This window comes from Stomoxys calcitrans, chromosome 2 (assembly GCF_963082655.1).
Source record: "Stomoxys calcitrans chromosome 2, idStoCalc2.1, whole genome shotgun sequence".
Lineage (NCBI taxonomy): Eukaryota > Metazoa > Arthropoda > Insecta > Diptera > Muscidae > Stomoxys > Stomoxys calcitrans.
In genome coordinates, this window is record NC_081553.1 from 194,089,073 (window position 1) to 194,111,367 (window position 22,295).

General features: G+C 37.4%; 1 protein-coding gene across 7 annotated transcripts in view; it reads left to right on the top strand.

Moving 5' to 3' along the window:
* LOC106088659 (transmembrane protein 47) overlaps positions 1-22,295 on the top strand; it is a 50,041-nt gene that overhangs the window by 1,645 nt on the left and 26,101 nt on the right. The window lies entirely within an intron of this gene.

The following is a 22,295-nucleotide window of genomic DNA, read 5'->3' on the forward strand; positions in this document are numbered from 1 at the left end:
TAAGATTCATGCTGTGTTCTCTCCTAATCTCTTTGATGATGACTACACTCAGGTGTTACAGTACTTTTAAAATTAGGCAGAGTAATTTGGTACTGAAAGATAGCCACATCTGCAGCTGATCGCAAATAATAGATTAACAGGAAGTTTACACATTGGGAAAAGATTGAAAATCTTACCCCATGATAAATTTAATCCACAATAAGGGTACCACCACAGTTTGGATAGGAAGCGATGGTGAATATAACGTCTATTGAGGTCTTATTTAAAATTTGGAACCGAAAAGTGTTGGAAAAGTCGGTATGATAAAGAATTACATATGCCGATATGAGGTCCGAAAACCTGATCTTAATATATCGTTGAAACAGGCAGACATATCCCCAATAGAAATAATGGAAAGAAAATTTCCATTCTCGAAACCCTTGAGCCAGTGCAGTGTAAGAAGCTCAAGGACTTTAAGGATACATGGACACTCCGACATTCTAGAAAATGAGGGGATGAATATGCTGATAGGTAATTTGTATTGTTGAGCAAAGCAATAGAACTTCTGAAACTAGCAGCAAAACGGCTAGTATTAAAAGGGCGTCAAATACGCAACTATGCAGTTGGATCATCAGAATTAGTTGAGCTGGCATAAACCCTATGGTGGCACCCATGAGAATTCCGTTCTTGACGAGAAAGGAAAGATTGAACACTTGTTTTGCTCATATCTGGGTCGGCAATTCTAATATATCTATTCCTTGGGCACGCATTTCTTCTCAGTAACAAAATATTTACGAAATGTATCTCTTAGGAATAAATACAAAATAAGATGAGAGCATATTCTATTCTGAGAACATAATCGGCATTCACGAAGGGCCGATAGGCCATAGTTTCTTTTGCGATATTATTGTGGATTAATGTAGACACTGTCTTGATAGGAATGAGTAGATCGAACAATAGATTTGCTCACTGCCGTTTCTATAGGAGCATAGGCTCTATACCGAGGTTCTTCTCCAATACGGAAAACGGCAATATTTGGAAAATGCATCTCTTTTTAAAGATCTCCTAAATATGTTAGGTTAGAATAAGAGATCATTAACGTGACAAGACAATTTTGCGGGGGTGAGACTAAAGTTCAGAACCAAATATTGTAAACATTTAGGGGCTTTCTTCTCTCATAAAGTCGTAACTATGTAGAGAACGTACCAATATCATCACTTTCCAGTCAACAATTACTGTCCATCCCCCCTATATCCCTGTTACTTCTCGACAAACCGGGACCCAGCTTAGCCGGATGATCTTCCTCATAGTTCGGCGAGGTTTTTTGCATTGCATAACCCGTCCTGATCCCGCAACCTTCAGTGACGATATATAGTACGATCAGACAGCTTCATCTGCTGCCAAATCGTCGTCAGAACTTTCACTGCCGTAAAGACATATGCCTAAAAAACGATATGCATGTCCAGAACTCTGAAGTATGCGGCGAGGACGTAATAGACAAATTATGCCGCGATACATTCCTGGCCATTCGCCTTTTATCCCCGTTACTTCCTAAAGGCCTGGGTCCCAGCTTAGCCTAATTGGCTTGCTCATGGTTCGAAGAGTTTCTGTGCATTGCATTATCCGTCCTGACTTCACATGGCCGTGCGCCATAGGCTTCAGCGACAAGTTATGGTATGATCAAGTGGCTGCTCTTGCTGCCAAATCGTTGGCTGGAACTTCACTACCGTAAAGACTTCCACCTATATGACGATATTAATGTCCAGAAGCCTGTAGTTTGTTGCCAGAACGTAAGGGATTACTTATTCCAGGATTTTGCGTGAGAATTCTTATCTTAGTGGTATTATAAAAGTTTCGTGAGTGCTGCTCTAGATCAAACGATTTAGATGTTCCCATATTGTTACTCTGCTTATCTGCACAATACCAGGGTTGCCATAAATTGGATAGGTTGTTATTACCATAAATTGGATCTAAGATCTAAAGACTTCACATTTTCTACCTCTATACATTCTATGTTGGGGCAAATCTAGATTACGGGAAAACTCACCTTATTGATGAGTTTGACATTCTACGTACTAAACTAACTGGGAGTATTATTAATACCTGATTCAGCCAGTTGGAACTATTAATGTCCAAGTCCATATCGGGCCGCATCCGATACAATTCGCTCCACTAAGGACTAATTTTCTTTTGTTTTTGGCACATTGTAAGATCACTTATCTTTCAAAGGCAAATTGCAAATCGCCCATGAACATTCCATTAAGGAACAGTGCAATGCGAAACCTCTTTGGAAAGAAGTTTTTACATGGCATATTACCTCACAAATGTTACCAGCATTAAGAGGGGAAAACCACCGCTGTCATTTTTTTATGTTCTCACCAGGATTCGAAATCAGGTGTTCAGTGTAATAGGCGGATATGCTAACCTCTGGGCTACGGTGGCCTCTGAAGGCGTGTAATTGAGTCAATGTTAATGTATACTTCATTATCATCCCAATTCTGAAATCTCCCGGATTATAAAATCCCTCAATAATAACCCTCCTATTCTCATTGAATGGGGAGAGAAAATTTCGAATTGTTGAAAACAGCTGTTTTGCTTCAGCTATTTTATTTTGACTAAACATTTGATCATAGTTTTTTTGGAATTTGTTTCTTATTATTTACAGACGTTGCTAATGAGAAAATTTTAAAGGCGCGAACAAGCCTTATTTTTTTGCATTGATTTTATATTTAAACATATTAAACGTCAAAATAGGCATGTATCATCTTTACCTTCAATGTGTATTAGAAAAAGATTATCGGTTTAAGAAATTTTGGTTTTACAACTTATCTTCTTCATGTGTGTTTTATACTTGTACTAGGGACAGGGCCCGCTCCGCTGCGCCTTCCTTCGCTTTCGTATTTTAATTGAGGCCTATACTGCCACGGTCAGGAAAAAAGTCCTGTTTGGGGGTGCTGGTACGGCCTTTCAGACATATCGCCCCAATGTAGATATATTGGTGCTCTATTCTGAAATTTCTTTAATTTGGGCCTTATATGATATGGTCGGCAAATATGTTCGGGGTCTTTTTAGTGGTGAACTCCAATGTATCAGATTCGTGCTCTAGTCTCAAATACTTTTCTTTGAGTCTAATAGTTTCATGTGGCTGGTGGCTTTGGAGGTGGAGCGGCTCCCTAGATATCATATTCTATATAAGGATATAAATTTCTGTGTTTAAGTTATTATAAACAAACAAAATTTCGCTTAAACCGCCCCACCCATCTCCGAGATTTGGCGTTTTTGAAAATAGGGTAGGGGAGGGTCCCCCATTAAAGTTTGGATATTAGATCTACTCTTTGTTCCAAAAGTGATCTACTCTTTGTCCCAAAAGTTAATATCGGATTCATACTCCACGCCCAAAAACCACATTGGAACTACATATTGCTACAGTCGGTATATATGTGTGGTTAAGGGGAGTTTATGAGGTGAGGTGTCCATGAAATACTTGGCCATGAGACAGATAGAGGTTTGAGCTCCTTTTCCAATAATTCACAAATATGTCCAGTTTGAGGGGTATGCAGGGTGGGGCGGCAACCCACCGAAAAATATCAGCATCCTGCTCTACACTTAAAATTTTATTTAATTTGAGCCTAAATTGCCATTGGTTTAGGGGGAGTTTATGGGGTGACACGACCCCCAAACATTTGGCCTTGAAATTGGATATCAAATTCGTTTTCTACTATCAAATACCTATTATTTATTGCCATAGTAGACAAGGGAGGTTTGAAGGGAGTTTAGAGGCGGACCCTGGAGTAATATCAGTATCGTGTTAGAGCACGATTTTGTTTGAGCCCCATAATGTCAAGCATTTTGAAGGAGGCTATCAAGATATTTGGAGCTACGGGTCTCGTTCAGATTCACACCAATCAATTTTTTGTATTGGTTATCTACATTCAAAATAATATTTCAAAATGACCACTTGGGATACCACATTCTTAATGATCCGCAGGTCCTCCTGTGTCCATCCCAATTTGAGGGTAAAAAGTGTACTCTACTACGAACGAATTTTTATTTCTGTCCTATTCTATCCTGATCGGGCTTCATATATTATTTCATATTATTCATATAATATTTTTATTTTGATATCCATATTGTCCCAATCGGTAAATTTATCCTGCTGAGGGCTTTTGGAGGGTTGGGGAGAGCCCTCAGACACCAAAAAATAAATTTTTGTGTCAGATTTGTATTCTACTTTTAAATACCTATTATTTGATACCCATATTGCTCGAAGCGGTTAAAGTGTCCTGTTGGGTGCTGCATTTGTGGGTAGGGGGCTTTCCGACACTTAGGGTAACATTTTAATGCCAAGTTCGTACTCTACTCTTCAATACCTTTCATTTGATACTCATATTGCCCAAAGCGGTGAAAGTGTCCTCTTGGGGCTTTTTTGGGGGTGAGGGACCACCCCCCGAAAATTAAAAAGAGTGAAATTTGTGCACCAAATTCGTACTCTACTCTTAAATACCTTTCATTTGATACCCATGTTGTCAAAATCGGTACACATGTGCGTTCGGGTGGGTTTTGGGATGGGGCGTCCCCCCAGGTTATTTGACCCCAAAATTTTTACCAATTTCGTGTTGGAGTACCATATGTTGTCATACAAAATTAAAACTTAAATCGGTGCACGCATCTCCGAGATCTGGCGTTTTTGAAAATTGGGGTATGGGTTTTTTCTAACGGATCGCAAAGATTAAACTATCGATTTATCACCTCTACCGAGAGAAACTAAAATATTTTGGGAAGGAAGTACTTTTCGTGCATAATAAATTGTTCTTAAATAGCAACGCCCTTACATTTGTTGGGAGATTTTTTTTCCAATTTCTCATCTCATCTCCCTTTTATTTCCATTAAGAACACCTACGTTCTTCCCCTGAGAAATATTTGCCTTTTTTCGAAGATTGTATAGAATAAGGGGAAAGGAAGGAAATTATTCAGAATGGGTGAAAAGGGAGTAGGGAAAAAACTTCCAGAGAATTGTTATTAAGAAAAGGGCTGTATTTCCTAATTTAATCAAGAACAACAATAGAAAATTTGTCTCAAAATCAAGCATTTCCCTGCCCTTTGTTATAAACAAAGACGTTTAACCATCCCACATAGTCTAGACAATGGACAGTTTTTTGATTTCTAGCCAAAACAGAATGTCGTTAGTAAAACAATGACGTTTCATCATCATCGTCGTCGTCTCCGTTCACATCTAAAGCGAAAAATTTCGCCGTTATATATTTTAATTAAAAAAGAAAAGCGCAACAAGCCCAAAACTAAAATTAGCACATCATTTTCCACGACACGCTACGCTGCTCATTCTGAAGCATACAGCTGGGATTTTTAAAATTACACGCCATGTTATGATAATGATCACTCTTTCCATGTTGCAATAAAAGCAGAAGTCTGTCTTCTTTTCAAATTACACTCATCAATCCACAGTAGTTGGGCCATTAATCTGTTTTAAATCTTCTTCGTGTGACTTTCTTTGTGTTAACAATTATTTGTTAAGTTGTGATTTGCGAAGCAGTGCTGCCTGCATTGCTCGGTTGCCATCGATGCCACCATTGACGGCGTCTGTGCCATTACCACATACTGTAGTGATTGCTGTGCGATGGATGAAAATTCTTGAAAATTTGCCAAAATGTGTGTTTGAACTCTATACATAAGTACATACATATATGTCTGCACTTCAACAATATTTACATACATTTATGTAGTCATGTGTATACAACTTATAATATATAAAATATTGGTTTTTTATTTCTTTATAAAGATGCAAACTATAGATACAGTATTGAAAGTTGAATGTTTGTTACAATTAAGATAGGTAAAAATAACCAAAGTGAGGCTATTTATTATTCAGCCCTAATGAATAATGTTTTTTTGTAATGGAAAACTTTTATTCGGTTTATCTGAATTATGTATTAACCTAGAAATAATTATGTCGTTTTTACCTTTTGTTGTATTCGTCCTCGTTCTTTTAAATATTCAGATCTAGGAAATCTGCAACTTGGATCTGAACGCACGCAGATTGAGCTGTTTAGTAGCTGTTAGTCGTTTTCGCAACGCTATCCTCATGAATTGTATTTACCTTTTGTAGAAGCATGTAGATCATAAAGACCCAACCTGACGTCTCTGGGCTGTTATTGTCTATCCGCAAGGTGAACATTTGGAATGCATCTGCTATAACAGTCCAGTAGACAAAGTGTGTGAAGAAAAGTACCGAATATAACTAATTGAGACAAAAAAAAAAAAAAAAAAACAACAAAAGCCCTCTATATGTGGGACTATGAACTAATTTTCTATAGGCAAGAGTATTTTTTTTTTGGAAGAAGTGACCCCCATATGGGCAAGGATGGCCATGCTAAATTTGAAATTAGTCACAAAATATCTCCTAATAAAATATTGTGTCTTTGGATCCACTGATGGAGGTGAGAACATGAGAAATGAGAAGAGATCACGTTGCAGTTCATAAAGTAGCATTCTGTTTGGACCTTATGCAACTTCATGTTGCTAAGTTGGCGACTTCAATTGTTTGTTTTGCAGTCAACAAGGTATCCATGTCAGCATTCCAAGTGCTGCTGGCAAGTGGGTGGGATAGTTGGTGGTCAGAATCGTTACGCCATCGAAAATGTGGTTGAAGCTGTGATGGCAGATATAGTCAAATGTAGATGTCATAAACGTGTACCACGGTCCTTGAATAGTACGAATATGAAACTATCTCAATGCAGTTTGGTGAGAAATTTATGGTTTATATTTTACTGTGTCAATTGGTTCATACATTACTATACCATTCACAATAGATTTTTTTTGTTTAGTTGGCCACACTAAATTGCGAAAAACGTAGCATGGCAAAGCTGGAGAAAGATGTAATGCACAATGTTACCGTTGCGGCCCCAATGTATCATTTCTACCCAATTTTGAAACCTTGACATTTTTTGTGACCTTTTTTTTTATCAATAGACATGTTTTTATCATTCTTCATTTTTGTTTAGTTATACTTTGTTTTCACTCCTTGTTCAATGTAAAAATGCAAATTTTGCCAATGAAAATTCTACTGATGAACAATGATGAATTTCTCACATACCAATGAGTGCAGTCCGATTCAGTTCGGAACTTCTGAGGTTCGGTGGCCCCTAACAAGATGATTAAACGAAACAAGGCTTCGACCATTTTTTTTTTTCAAAAAATGCCTCTTTGCCCTTTTCAAAAAATCTCTACGGTTGCTCTGGTAGTATATACAGGAAAAAATAAAAAAATCTAATTTAAAGCAAAAAGAAAAGAAATTAAATAAAGAAAGATACATATATTTGAAGCTAAGACTGCCGAAACCCTATAAGTGCATTTTACGCCGTAGATCTTCCTTTAGAAAATGTAAACGACGCAAACTACATGCCATCGAGAGCAGAATTCTGATTGCCGCATATTCTTAGATTTTTCTCATTTATATATATTCACAAGCGCCAGTCTTTGTGCGAAGTTCAAAATAAAAAAATATACATATTAGAAGCTACGTTTGCCGAAACCCTTTATACTTTACGCCATAGTTTTCTTTATGGGAAAGGAAACAATGCATATTTAGAAAATGCAAACGACGCAAACTGCATGCCATTCGTAGTAGAATTCTGCTTGCGGCATGTTCTTAGATAATTCCCATTTAGGTTAGGTTAGGTTGAAAGGAGGGTGCAGATATTAATCCGCCCCATGCCACTATGGACATACACCTAATCCAGTAATCGGCTTGTTGTGCGCTCTAAGAACTACAAAGTAACCTCTTAAAAAAAAAAATTAAGTTAGGAATTCCGTGCTACTTGCAAAATCCTTAATTGTTTTCAATACCACTCTACGAAGTTGGTTCATGTCTGGTATTGTGTCTCCACCTAAGTGCCGGTATCTGTTAGACACGAAAGCCTGGCAATGACAAAGGAAATGCTCCAACGTCTCATCATCTTCCCTGCATGCCCTACATATGCTGTCACTTCCCGCACCGATTTAACATAAGTGAGCTCGTAGTCCTATGTGTCCCGTTATGATACCAATAGCTATACTGACCTCCTTCTTGCTTCCTTTCAGTAATAGCCTCGTCTTCTCACGATCTGGATCCCCCCATAGGATTTTCGCCGTTCATTTATCTATATTCACAAGCGCCACCAACCAGTCTATGTGTGAACTTCAAATTCCTTATCTATACGTATATATTGGGTTGCCCAAAAAGTAATTGCGGATTTTTTAAAATAATGTAAATGCATTTTTAATAAAACTTAGAATGAACTTTAATCAAATATACTTTTTTACACTTTTTTCTAAAGCAAGCAAAAAGTAACAGCTGATAACTGACGGAAGAAAGAATGTAATTACAGAGTCACAAGCTGTGAAAAAATTTGTCAACGCCGACTATATGAAAAATCCGCAATTACTTTTTGGGCAACCCAATAGTTTGCCTACATATAGGCCAGCATTGAATTAGTTTTGCAGGATAGATGTCATTCTCATACAAATTTTACTTTACTGTATTGAATATTGGCTGTACGAAAGAAACAGGGCTTTTGAACCTTGTTAAACTATTTACTTCTTTCTCTCTATGTGTGAAGACGCAACCTTAAAGCAAAAAAAAAAAGATTTTTAAATTATAAGCCCCTGTGTGTTACGGTTAAACATAAAGAAATTCACGTTTCCAGGTCAAACAAAGATTTTTGCCCATTCTGTAAACATTGTCAAGCACGTAGAAAATTTATGAAAGCAAAAATTATTGTTTTCCTTGGTATTATTTACCACTGGTTAACCACTTCAACTGTTACTCCTAAGAAATGTATGCCATTCATAATATTTCCAACTGTAAACTGCAAAATAAGGTGACTTACCTGGATTTATGAGGGATTATATGTGTTTTACGTGACAAATTCTAACTTAATCCAGTTTTTCACGGTGTTGATGATGATTTCTTTAAAATGTGCCGCCTAGGCATGTTGCCCATGACACTGTGTCACATCTAGGTAGATTTGTTTATATGTGTGCACGAGTTTGTGTGTATGTATGTCCCTTACTCATGGTGAAGGGTACTTGCCGTACGTATGGACTGCCAGAACTTACGCTATTTATATTACTCTCTGTTTTTTTTCTACCCGTAGACAGCAGCTATTGCTGTTGCCAAATTTTCCTCAATGTTTTTTAGTCTTGGCCTATCTTTTTTGCTTTAAATTACATTCACTTCCTTAACATACAAAAGATGTTCATAAATTTTGTTGTTTTCCTTTGTGTCTGGCAAAGATTTTCTATTCATTCAATACCATCATCGCCATCATCATCAGCAGCATCAGCATCATCCAAATCTGCAAATATTCTTCTTGCCGACATTGTTAAGCTGGCATAAAAAAAACTTGAAGAAATCAGAATTTTATTACGTTGATGGCTGGGTGGGTGTTTGGTTTTGGTGGTCTGTTTGGATGAGAAACCCATTCTCGGACATTGAAATGAGATAAAAGTTGTCGATGAACTACATCCATTTTAATGAAAGATATGTATTATGGCATCCCATGAATGATTCAGTATTCATTGATGCTTGTTGGACTATGACTAAATGTTTGGCCCATAGGCGGGGGAGAGTCATCTTTATCATCCACACATTTCTATGTAGCATGCATGTGTGATTGTTTATACTTGTGCAGGCCATATCTCACTGCTATGTCTGGCCATTAACAGCATACCAATGTATCGTAATTTTCAAATAAAAAAAATTACGATGCGTTGAAATGCTGTTACAGGAAATTTCTGATGCTCTTGCTGTTTTTTTTTTGGAATCTTTTAAATTGGCCTTGTCTATTTATACTTTTCATTTAATTGGTAATTTGAGAATGATTTAAGTTTCCTTGAAAATAGCCAATTATTTGGCATTGGTATTTAAGTAATTAGTCAGTCGTTTGTTTTTTTTTACAAAATATTTTGTTTATATTGAAATAGTGCTCTAGTTTGGGTAGTTTAGAAATACCATAAGGAGGAAGTTTATACGATTTTGAACGGTATCAAGGTATCACTAGCAAATGAATGCTTCGCTTAGAGAGGTTGTGTTTATAGGAAAACCACAAGAAGGGGGTTAATGCGATGCTAAAGGGCATAGTTATCAAAGAATCATTAGCAAAGGGCTCGATGAGAATGGTTGTGACTAAAGGAAGACCATAGGAAGGGGATTTATTTCATCTTTTATGGCTCTTGGATGGTGTCAGATGTTGTTGTGGCCTTATTTTTGTAGCGATCCTCATCAAGCTTCATATGTTAGCAAGGTTATTCCAGTCCATAGGATCTATTGCCGCAGGAGAGAGTTCCCTTTCCCTTGGGCAAGATTAGTTTTGGTACCCTTTCCATTCGGGAAGTGGAGTTTTAGTACCTTTTCTCTTGGGAAAGGGGAGTTTTGGAAGTCTTTCCCTAGAGGATGGATATTTTTATTATCTTTCCCTTGAAGAATGTTAGGTTTAGTACCGTTTCCTTTTGGGCAAGGGTAGTTTTAGTACCCTTTCCCTTGGTGAAGGGTGGTTTAAGTACCCTTTCCCTTGGCGAAGTGTAGTTTTAATACTCTGTCCCTTGTCGAAAGGTAGTTTTTATGCCGTTTCCCTTGGCGAAGGGTATTTTTATTACCTTCTTCTTAGGAAAGTGTAGTTGTTGTACACTGTCTTTTGGGAAAGTGTACTTTTCTCGCCCTTTGTCTTGCGAAAATGTTGTTTTAGTACGCTTTATATTGGGAAAGTTTTGTGTTAGCAACCTTTCCCTAGGGAAAGTGTAGTTTTAGTAACCTCTCTCTTGGGAAATTTTTGTTTTACCACCCTTTCAATTGGGAAGTTTAGTTTTTGTAGCCTTTACATTGGGGAAAGGTAGTTTTAGTACCCGTTCCCTTGGCCCTTGGGGAGTTTTAGTACCAATTCCCTTGGGGAAGGTGAGTTTAGGTACTCTCTCCCTAGGTGAAGGGTAATTTTATTACACTTTACCTTTGGGGAAGTGTTGGTTCAGCGCCCTTTCTCCTGGGAAATAATTGCTTTAGTACCCTTTCTCTTGGGAAAGTGTGGTTTTACCAACCTTTCCTTGGAAAAGTGTAGTTTTAGTAACTTTCTTGGGAAAGTGTTCTTTTAGTATAGTTTTAGTTAGCTTTCTCATGGAAAATTTTAGTTTTACTAGCCTTTCTATTCGGAAGTTGTAGTTTTTGTACCCTTTCCACTCGGGAAGGTTAGTTTCAGAAGCCGTTCTCTTGGCAATGGGAAGAGGGAAACTCCTCTTCCCATTTCCCTTGGGAAGAGGAGTTTAGGTACTCTTTTCCTATGGGAGGGGTAGGTTTATTATCCTTTCCCTCAGGGAAGGGTAGTTTGAGTAATTTTTCTCTTGGGAAATTATTGTTTGAAAGTGTGGTTTTAGTAACCATTCACTTGGAAAAGTACAGTTTTTATACCCCTTCTCCTGGGAAAGTATTGTTTTAGTTCACTTTCTGTAGTCTCTAGTTTAAGTAGCACTTTCCATGGAAAAGTATAGTTTTAGTACTCTTTTTCTTGGGAAAGAGCAGTTTTAGCACCCTTTCTCTTTGAAAAGTGTAGATTTTGTAACCTTTCTCTAGGGAAAGTTCAGTTTTAGTACCGTTTCTCTTGGGATGTGTAGTTTTAGTAACCTTTCCCTTGGAAAAATATAGTTTTAGTACTCTTTCTCTTGGGAAAGTTTAGTTTTAGTACCCTTTCTCTTGGGTAAGAGTTGTTTTACCCTTTCTACCCCTCCATCCCTTGGGGAGGGGAGTTTTGGTACTCTTTCCCTAGGGGAAAAGGAGTTTTAGTACCCGTTCCCATGGGGAAGTGGAGTTTTGGTACACAAATCCTAGGGGAAGATAGTTTTAGTACACTTTCTCTTGAGGGAAGGTGGAAGCATGGCTTTAGTACCATTTTCCTTGGCGAAGGGTAATTACAGTAGACTTCCCTTGTCGAAAAGTAGTCTTATTTCACTTTGCCTTGGCTGAGTGTAGTTTTAGAACCCTTTCTCTTGGATAAGTGTGGTTTTAGTAACTTTCTCTAAGGAAAATTGGGAAAAGTTTATTTTTAGTACTCTTTCTCTTGGCAAAGTGTAGTTTTAATACCCGTTCTCTTGGGAAAGTGCAGTTTTATTAACCGTTCGCTTGGTAAAGTTTAGATTTAGTACCCTTTCTCTTGCGAGAGTTTAGTTTTTGTACCCTTTCTCTTGGGAAAGTGTAGTTTTAGCAAGCTTTCTCTTGGGGAAGTGTAGCTTTGGTTTTAATTGGGAAAGTATTGTTTTAGTACCCTTTCTCGTGGGAAAGTGTAGTTTTAGTAACCTTTCCCTTTCTACCCAGGATTTGTTCTGAGCCTTTCCCAGCTCGCCATTATATTTTCTTCGCTCATCCTTATAGATGTTCCAATCGTGTGGTGCTTTTGTGGCTTTTGCTCTGTTGAAGAGTTTTCTGCAGTCCTTCCTTAGACCAACCAGCTCTGGGGGCCACCATGGCGGTCGCTGTTCGCCCCTTGGCTTGACATGCTGACACAAGCGAGTCATTCAGGGCCTTCGTGGTCCGCTTGACCACTATGTCTATATCCTCCGTAGTTTCCACTTCCTTTTCTGGTCTAGAAGGGATGGAAGTGCAGAATTTGTGCCGTATTTTTTCCGAGACTGAAACTAGTATAACGATGATCAGAGAAGCTGTGGTCATCCAAAACTTCCCAGTCGCATATTTTTCCACATATATCTTCCGATACAAAGGTAATATCTAGTACCTCCTGCCTGTTTCTGGTAATACAGGTCGGTTTATCCCCTTTATTACAAATCGCCAGATTGCAAATTATAATATATTCAATAAGCAGCTCACCTCTTTCGTTGGCATCCGAAGTTCGCCACATTTCCTCCACAAACCCATGGTTTTTGAATAAGAACCACGTCAAATCATTCTGACGTGCATCTCCGTGAAGGATACATCTGAGGCCTCTAGGCTAAGGAAGATTCTGTCCTCGAGACCTATTACGGTGGGGTATATTCAGAAGTCAGAGAATGTATGGACAATGTCTACTGAGGAAACTCTAGAACTATTCGTGGCCTAATCTAGACTTGAAGAGGGCGAAAACGTCTAAGTGAGTCCGATGGCAGACTGCCGCTAACCTAACAATGGACTCATGTTCGGGACCGATAAATTGGCCGCTTAGATCGTGCGATTTAAGGCCTTTAGATCATTTTTTGTGGGGCTATGTTAAAGCTCATGTCTATACAGACAAGCCTGCTTCAATTGACGCATTGGAAGACAACATTGAAGCATTTATTCGTGAGATACCGACAGAAATGTTGGCAAGAGTATGCCAAAATTGGACTAAGCGGATGGACCATTTGAGGCGTAGTCACTGTAACCATTTTCATGAAATAATCTTCAAATATTCAATTATACGTACATTCGATTCATTTCATGAATTTTTCGTAATTTTTGTTTTGTTAAAAAAACTTTACTACAGCTCTTAAAAAATCAACCTTTATTAATATATTTAAAAATTTATAAAATTTTTCACATTTTCTACTCTTTAAATGTTTTTTTTTAGCCAATTTCTTTTGTCTTTAACCACGTGTTTCTTGAATTCTTGAAGGGACGCACAAATGAAATATGATTGTGTGAGAGAGAAGCATAACATTTTTTTTTTGCATTCAGTGATGTATGTATGAACATATATTTGGCTCTTTTGCACTTCTGCCCGAATTACTTACGAATTACATCTGTGTGAAAGAGAACACTATATCATCTTGCTTTTTGTAGAAACAGATACATACCGTTTATGCTAATAAATAACATATTTAATTCGGGCAATTAAAAATTTGTTAGAGATACGTCTTTTTTAGCTATCACATGCCACTTTTCAATGTAATATAGAACTTAAATGTAAAAAATTATCAAAGCAATTAAATACTTTTTCTTAAAAAATTTTCTATCAGTCAATACAATGTTTATTTTGTAAAATTTAAGTCAATACTTTTTCAGGGTACTTCAATTTTTGATGAAATAAGAGTTCGCTTTAGTTGAAAGATTGGATATTTATTCAATAAAAAACATTTTTAGCATTAAAGTTTTTGTACATATCACACGATGTGTAGAACTTTAATAGTTGCCATATTTGAAAAACAGATGAGAATACATATCGTGTAATACCCCCATAAAGTTTGAAATTCACTGTTATCAACATCCGGTGTTTTTTTGGAATGCACAACATATGCTTTGTCCTCCTGAAACCATCAAAATTTCACAGTTATGACTGAGGTAATTTCCCTTTCTGCAGCCCCCTTAAAAACTCTTAACTATTCATTATGATTGCATCGTTTTCCTTCCTGACATTACAATGTGTCGCACTACATACAACCTATCCAACTATTTTTCAACTACTTAAATGCGGTAAATATTTGGTTTTAACTTTGAATGGCTTTTGAACAACTCAAGACACTCTTGGGGGAGAAACAAGCATCCATAATCGATTCCAAGACCACTTTACATAAATTCAAATGCTAATTTTGGGGAAAAAATGAATAAAGAAAGAAAGGAAAAGCCACAGCACCCTACCAACGTCAAGCTGTTGCAGCGAAAGGGAGGCTTGCTAGACTTTAATAGAAACAAAGCTAATTATGTGTAAGCAGAAGAATTTCGTTCCTAAGCTAGCTGTTCCTCAGGCAGCCACTTGAACGAGAAAGATGCATAAAGTGTGTAACATAAAGTGGTGGCTGGTGGTGGCGGCTGATGTGACAATGTTGCCATATTGACCGGTTAAATTTCTTTTGTTTCCACTCTTTTAGCAAATTAAAAACACCGACGTGGGCATCCCCAGCCCCAAATCCCGCGAAATAGTTATATTGACTATCAAATCAATATGGGATCCAAATGAAAGCTATTTGAGAACGAATCTGATGGCCAAATGTATGTGGGCCACATCCTTTAAACCACTCTCTCAGTTGTTGAACATATTTACCGATCATGGCAGTATGGTACTCAAATGAAAGTTAGTTGGAAATAGAGTACGAATCTTATATTCTCGTTCGGGACATGCCAGGTAAAATGGGGCTCAAATACAACGTTTTTGAGAGTAAAAACTATACTGACCTCCTTCTTGCTTCCTTTCACTAATAGCGTCGTCTTTTCGCGATCTGGATTTTCATCGTCCTACCGACCGTTTCGCTGTTCCACAATGTTGCATGCGCATTCGTCGCCCACTCCTACTCTAGAATAGTCTCCAGTGCCCTAGTGGGCGTGATCTTCATCGCTCTGCCTATGCCAAAACAACATGTTCTCTGAACCTGTTGTATGGTCCTTATGTTGCCCTTTTTCTCCATAGTGGACTGCTACTGAGGCGTAAGTAAGTTTTGGTCTAATCACGCTCCTGTAGAGCGGATGAGTTCTGCTCGGCTCCGCCAGCATCAGGGCGCAATCTGTTCCCAACCTTAAAGTGTAAAAGAAGGCGCAGTGGAGCTGGGCCGGTGCAGTTAGATTTTTTTATAAAATCCTTTTTTATAACAAATAAATTTCTGAAAAATCTTCAGTACATATAAAAAAATACATTTTGACAAAATCCTCTATGAAAATAGTATTTAATCAATTTTTTAAACTGTGCAACTCCAATTAATTGACTTTTATCTATTAATTGTATGTCACGTTGTGCCCAATTAAAAAATATCTGGCAACTCTATTGTTTGCGCTTCTGCTCATTGTTGCTCCACAAGGATTAACAAAAGCAATGTTGACGGCGGTGCTGTAAATGTTGACGATGACGACACCCGCCGTTCGTTAGTTGAAGTTATGCCAAACCACAAATACTTTCAACTCGGTAAAATTAGTTTGAAGTGCAAATGGATTTTGTTTTTGATAGCAAACAAAATAAAAAACAAAGTGTTCAAACACAAAATTTTTGGAACGCCAAACTTTTTATTTTTCGTCGACAGCGGGAGTAGCACTTAGAATAGGAGCAACGTTAATAGCCACTTCGTATACCATCCAAAACCAATTGACAATACCATTGTGGGTGCCATAACTAATTGAAAAATGCCCTTTATATACAACATGAAAATCCAATAGTCATTTGATCTTCTCCCAAATCTAATTAGTTAATATGCAATATTGCTTGAGAATAAACAAATTGAAATGTTGAAAAAGCATGATGAGTCGAGGGTGGGGAAGTCATTTTGGGTTTCAAATTTTGAACATGTAATTGGAAATTCAAATGAATTTGGAAATGAAAAGTTGTTTAAAAGAGGCAAATATTGCCAACATTTGAATTTTTCATAAAATAATTTTATTTTAAATGTAGTCAGTTTTTTAGTCAAAGAAAAGTTTTATTGAATTTTAAGGTTTGTAGATAATTTCGAAAAATTAAATTTCTCTGGATTTTGTCAAAATTTAAATAATTTTCAAGTTTTTTTTTCCGAAATTTTTGCAATGGAGCTCGTCTCGAAAGAGAAACACACGAACAATTTTGAAATTAAATGATCTTCGCCCTAACAGGCGAAAATTAAAAACCTGGGCACACGGAGCAGCAGCGAGAGCCGTTGCCGTTGTCTGCGTTCGAAGCCATCAATACAACATCCAAAAGATGCACACAAATGACATGTATATGCCATGGAAGCTAAGTAGTCGTATAGAGAAAAAATCTATCACTACAAAGAAAATACATGCGAAAAGATACATGGAAAAGAACAGCTACACAGAAAAAATCACAAAATTTTTTCAATTAAAAATTTAATTGAAAACAAAAATGTTTTCAATTAAAAAATTAATGGAATCAATCATTTTTCAATTGAATCCGGATGTTTTTTCAAATACGATCGTTATTGAAATTTTGGCAATTCTCAATTAAAAAATTAATAGATTCAATCATTTTTTTAATTGAATCTGAACTTTTTTCAATTACGATCGTGATTGAAATTTTTGTCATTTTCAATTTAAAAGTTAATTGACTCAATAATTTTTTTAATTGAATCTGAACTTCTTTCAATTACGACCGTGATTGAAATTCTTGTCATTTTCAATAAAAAAAATAATTGATTCAATAATTTTAAATAATCAAAAAAAAAATTTATATATAAAATGTAACTGAAATTTAATCTTTTTCAATTAAACAATAACGGCCAAGACCACCAACTTTTTTCATTTTGTCATTCAATTCGTTCGTCAATTCATTGAAAACAGCTGTTTTCATTGAATTGGCAAACGAATCCAGTGACAAAAAGAAAAAATGTTAGTGGTAGTAAGTTATTTCAACCATTTTTTAATGGAAACGAACAACAGGATTACGACTGCAATAGTGGAGTCTTTCGAAGAAAGTTGTCCTCTTCATGAAAGGAAATCAGACCAAGAAAAGACCTGGATGACCAGGGAGATTCGCAGTATTGGGAAAGAGGTCCGTAGACTTATAACAGAGCACGTCGCAAAAAGCGGAAGTCTGTTTGGATGTGTATTACACACGGCTCAAGGAATGCAAAACGATTACAAGAGCGGTAAAACGTGCCTCCTAGAAGCCTTTCTGCGAACAGTTCGTTAGCGTTAATGACGCCGACAAGATAAAAAAGTTTCTCTCAAAATCCCATGTCCAAACTGAAAATTTAGTAGACGACATGGGGGTGAGGGCAGAGACAACGGAGGACAAGTTGAGGCTTTTGACGAAAACCCATTTTCCGCAGGATAAGACCGGACTCCGGAATCTTGAAATAATGAAATTAATCGGTGGTTTATAATTACGGAATTTATGGTGAAGGATATATTTTCACAGCGTGGGACTTGCAAATTCTGCAAATTCCAATATTTTCACAGCGTGGGACTTGCAAATTCTGCGGGCAGGAGGCAAGGGTGGTATTTGCACCCAAGCCCAAGACACCAAAGGCCTACAGACCTATAAGCCTTACGTCCTTTTTACTCAAAACCATGGAACATATTGTGGACACCATGATAAAGAGTAGGACATTCAGCGAACATCTCAAATACAAACAGCATGCCTATGTCAAGGGATGGTCGGTGGAGACTGCCTTGCACGAGGTTGTGCATAAAATAGAAGAATCCTTCGATGCCAAAACGTACACACTGGCGATATGCATTGACATCGAGCGGACCGACTCACCGATCCAATCCTAAGACCAGTACCAGGTGGCCCCGTGTTTAGAGACTGGATAAACCAGTCTGTGGATAAATTGTGTGTCAAATGACATAAATATAAGGGAGAAAGTGGTACAGGGCACGCCACAGGGGGCATTTTATCGCCACTCTTATGGGTGACCACCATAAATGACCTATTACGGATGCTGACTGGGGAAGGATTTGAACCCCTCTGCTACGCAGACTATGTTATAATAGAAGTATTGTAAGAGGTAATTATCCGAATGTAGAAGGGTGGAAAGGGTCTAGGAAATGGCATACGACACAAGGGTCTCAATGTTAACCCAGAGAAAACTGAAAAATGTCTGTTCACGAGGAAGACAAAGGGGGGCCAATTTTACGCACCACGATTCCTCAATAGAACAATTTCTATATCTGACAAGGTCAAATACTTAGGTGTGATCTTGCACAAGAAACAGATTTGGAATTGCCATATTCAGGTGCGTACCAAGAAGGCTCACAAATTTTGGGCACTATGTAGACGGGCCGCAGGCTTGAAATGGGACCTGAATCCGAGCATAGTCCACCGGCTGTACAGGAGCGTGATAAGACCAATACTTAGTTACGCCTCAGTAGTTTGGTGGACTGCGATGGAGAAAAAGTGCAACGTTAGGATAATACAGCAGGTTCAGAGAACATGTTGTCTTGGCATAGGCCCACTAGGGCACTGGAGACTAGTTTAGATAACCAACGCACAGACCTACAGATTAAGTGTGAGGTAGCCATTGCGGTTATAAGACTTACGGCGATGGGAGCAGGTCATACCAACGCGGGATAATCGAGGCGACTATAGTAAACCTGGAAGGAATGGAAGAGGTTTCCGATCGGATACCTGAGATGAACTTTGAGGTCGAGTGCGAGGTACTGCTGCCAGCAGCACTGTCTTGGATTGACGGTACCCACGGATGGATCAAAGCTAGAGAACAGATTTGATCTAGGTGTCTACATTGAGAACCCAGAGACTGAGATCTCTTTTAGAATGCCTGACCATAATACGGTTCTGCAGTCGGAGATTCGGGCGATCACCGAGTGAGTGACCTAAAAAACCAACTTTTTAATATTTAGAGAGCACAACAAGCCGATTACTGGGTTAGGTGTATGTCCATAGTGGCATAGGGTTCTATTAATATCCACACCCTCTTTTCAACCTGACCTAACGGAATTCAAAAGTTTGTTAGATGCGACAGCACTGTTATGGCTCCCCATTTTGAAAAAATCTAGCCGCTCAAAATTTTGTTAATTGGTCTTTGTATACAGAAGATCAAACGCCCTTTATTTATGATAAAAATATACATATTAATGGCATAACAGCTTCTTTAGCATCGATCTAATGATAACATATTCTAGATAAATGGTTTTCTGTTGGGTTTACTTCCCCAATGCATGTAATTCATAAAGTTACTGCCTCGCTACTCTTTCATTTCGGAAAACAATATTTTCCGTTTCATTTTTGTAAAAACACTCGGAGGTATTTTGTTTTCAAGGAGTGATCATAGACCCAAACTTAAACCTAAAATTCAGGTTCCAGGAGTTTTATATATATGAAGCATTTTACATCGAAATCAACGGTGCACCGTCGATTTTGGAGTCAAGACCAACCAGAAGCATTGCAAGAGCTACCAATGCATCCAGAAAAAACCTCAGTTTGGTGCGGTTTATGGGCTGGTGGCATCGTTGGACCGTACTTCTTCAATTATTATGCAAATTGTAGCGTAACTGCGAATAGTGAGCGCTATCGTGAGATGATACCCAATCTTTTTTTTGCCCAAAATGCAAGAGCTTCACTTGCATGACACGTGGTTTCAACAAGACGCAGCGCATGCCACACAGCACGCGTAATAAAGGACTTATAGGGAGGGGATTTCGGTGAACATTTTATTTCACTTTCGGGAACGGTCAATTGGCAGTCTAGATCGTGCGTTAAGGCGTTAACTTTGGTCTATTTTTTGTGGGGCTATGTTAAAGCATGTCTATACAGATAAGCCCGCTTCAATTGACGCATTGAAAGATAACATTGAAGCAAATATTGGAAAGATTATGCCAATATTGGAGTAAGCGGATGGACCATTTGAGGCGCAGTTACGGTCAATATTTACATATAATAATCTTCAAACATTAAATTATATGGCCCGTACTACTAAAATTCCCATGAACATTCCATTGAGGAACAGGGGAAATTTCTCTCATATCAATGAGTCCAGTCCGATTAAAGTTTAAACTCAACGATAAGGGGCCTCCTTTTTTATGCCGAGTCCGAACGGCGTGCCGCAAAGTGATACCACTTGGTAGAGAAGATTTAGCATGGCAGGATACCTCACAAATGTTGCAAGCATTAGTAAAGGGAAAACCACATCTGATTTTTTTTTTTTTTGTGTTCATGCCGTGATTTGAATCCAGGCGTTCGGCGTCATCGGAGGACATACTCACATATGCGCCACGGTGTCCTTTACACCGTACTATCGATTCAAATAAAGATTTTCTGAATTTTATGTGTTTTGTTTTTTGAGAAACTCTTAAAAAATCACCCTTTACATCAAACATTTTGTAAAAATTTTATTTTTCAAGGAAATTTTGTCAACATTTTATTTTTTAAAAGAAATTTTGTCAAAGATTTTTTTTCAAAGAAAGTTTTGTAAAATTTTTTTTACAAAAAAAGTTTTGTCAATATTTTTTTTTTCAAAAAAAAGTATACATTTTTTTTCAAAAAAAAGTAAACATTTTTTTTTTCAAAAAAAAGTATACATTTTTTTTTTCAAAAAAAGTATACATTTTTTTTTTCAAAAAAAAGTATAATTTTTTTTTTTTCAAAAAAAGTACACATTTTCTTTGTTTTATCTGTTTCATAGAAAACGTTTTTAAATTTTTTTATTTTGCTGAGCCAAAAAACTTGGACGGCAAGTTGCATGCTATGGTTGCTTGTCATCCTCTCCACCCTTCTGAATGTGGCGCTTAACAGAACGATAACAATTTTGACAATGAATGAACAAAACAATTTCAAATATGAACGCTAGGAGAAGAAACTAGGCCCACTAAAAATGAGTTCAAATTTGTAATAAAAACTAAATTGAAAAGCGCCACTTGAAACGAAATCATTGCTGTCTATGTAATATTTTCAGCTTGGTTTGGTTTGCTGGTGAGTGGTAGTGAATGTATGACGTAGGGATAGATGGGTGGATAGATTTTTCCCCCAGATTGCTATTTGGAGAAATTGAACGTTTATTCCCTTTCTTGTTGCGGCTGTATATTGACAGCTTTACTTACCCTCCGAGAAACGAAGAAAACAAAAATGTAGCATCAACAATGCTGGACAAATTTGGATTTGTCCAATTAATTTAAGTTACAATTTATCGTAGAATAAGTATTAGACATTCTGAATTGTATTGTGAATTGTAAAATGAATTTGTAGCATGTAAGAGGTTATATATTAGTTAAGCTATTGTGAATTTCTAGTAATAAGTATTTTAGTACTATAGCTCCCTTGCATTTCCTCTTGCTTAATTCTGGCACTTCTTTTCCAACGGCAGCAAGGTGAGCACACAACATTTCCCCCCTCTCTTATCCCCAATAAATCCTGTACTCCTTATACACCACATACCGAAACTTAACGCCTTCTCATTTTTTCCTCTTCTCATTACCTCAATATACACTTATCATTCCTCTTGGCATGAGGAATAATAAGTAACATCACCTACATTACAGTCCACACATCATCCCCCAAGGGAACTCCAATTGTGACGTCATCCGCTCTCTCATTCCACTTACCCCCCCTCTGCGTCTAACTGGAACCCCCCAAGGTTGTGCATGGTCCTCCGAAACCGTCCACTGAGAAACCATAAATTGAGGTAAATCCCATCAGCATCAAACATACATAGTTGTTTGTCATCATTTCGGTAAGTGAAACCTGTTGTGTTCGTAAAAGAAGTAAAAAAAACAAAAAAGCAACATACATTACATACACACTTAAAAACGTTCGAGTGACAAAAACCCCAAAAAAAGGAGATAAAAATTACACCAAAACGCACTGTGAAGGCAAATTGCATGTGGAAAATTGCAAAAAAAACGCATTTTTTAATGCGATGTGATATGGGAAAATCTGTGTAGAATCCCTTAAAAGAGATAAATAAAAATTTGTTATTTATTAGAATTTGTCAGCTCG